General features: G+C 64.8%; 1 protein-coding gene across 1 annotated transcript in view; it reads left to right on the top strand.

The window, feature by feature from the left end:
* The first annotated feature begins 321 nt into the window (after nucleotides 1-321).
* Nucleotides 322-626, top strand: part of SPRY3 (sprouty RTK signaling antagonist 3) — a 12,456-nt gene continuing 12,151 nt past the window's right edge. The window contains exon 1 of the mRNA XM_085324382.1: nucleotides 322-400. The gene's annotated coding sequence lies outside the window, so the exon portion shown is untranslated. The remainder of the gene's footprint in view (nucleotides 401-626) is intronic.

Below are 626 nucleotides of genomic sequence, written 5' to 3'. Positions count from 1 at the left end.
TGTACTTGGTGACAGACTGAACTGAACCCGTCTGCACTGATGGGATCAGATTATACCTGTGGGGCCAGCAATGTAGAAGCAGTGCAGGCCCTGCACCTGGTGCTGGCAGCAGGCAACGCCGCCAGGCTCGATGGGTGTCCCCGGGGGGGAGGTGAGAGCCAGGGAGGGCTCTGGTGCGAGGACGTGGCAGGCGGTGGGGTCCCAGGGCGGGCTGTCGTGGTGGGCGCGGGGGGGAGCARAGCCCGAGGCAGACGGAAATGTTTAAATAGTGCCTCCTGCATCCCGCAGCCTCGGCGCTGCTCTCGGCTCTGTTGCAGTCATTATCGGGGGAGCGGATGCACAGGGCTCTATGGGGACTGCTAATGGGCCGATTCAATTTCAGCTGGATGACGCCACTTAGGTAAGCATTAAGAGCTACAGCTCCGGGAAGGCAAGCGGCAGAGAGAGGGAGCGAGAGATGCTAACGGGCAGCAATAAATCCCTCCCTCCCTCCCATCCTCCACGCTGCCCCCATTCACAAGGAGCGCCAGGGACGAGCCTGCATTCACAAACCGGAGCTGGGCAGCGCTCCCGGGCTCCCGCTCGCTGCCCCCGCGGGCGGCGCGGCGCTGCCGCGGCCCCGGGGC

The sequence above is a fragment of the Rhea americana genome, unplaced genomic scaffold, assembly GCF_003343005.1.
Source record: "Rhea americana isolate MKP2758 unplaced genomic scaffold, rheAme1 scaffold_90, whole genome shotgun sequence".
NCBI classification, from domain to species: Eukaryota; Metazoa; Chordata; class Aves; order Rheiformes; family Rheidae; genus Rhea; species Rhea americana.
This window is presented reverse-complemented; position numbering and strand designations above follow the sequence as displayed.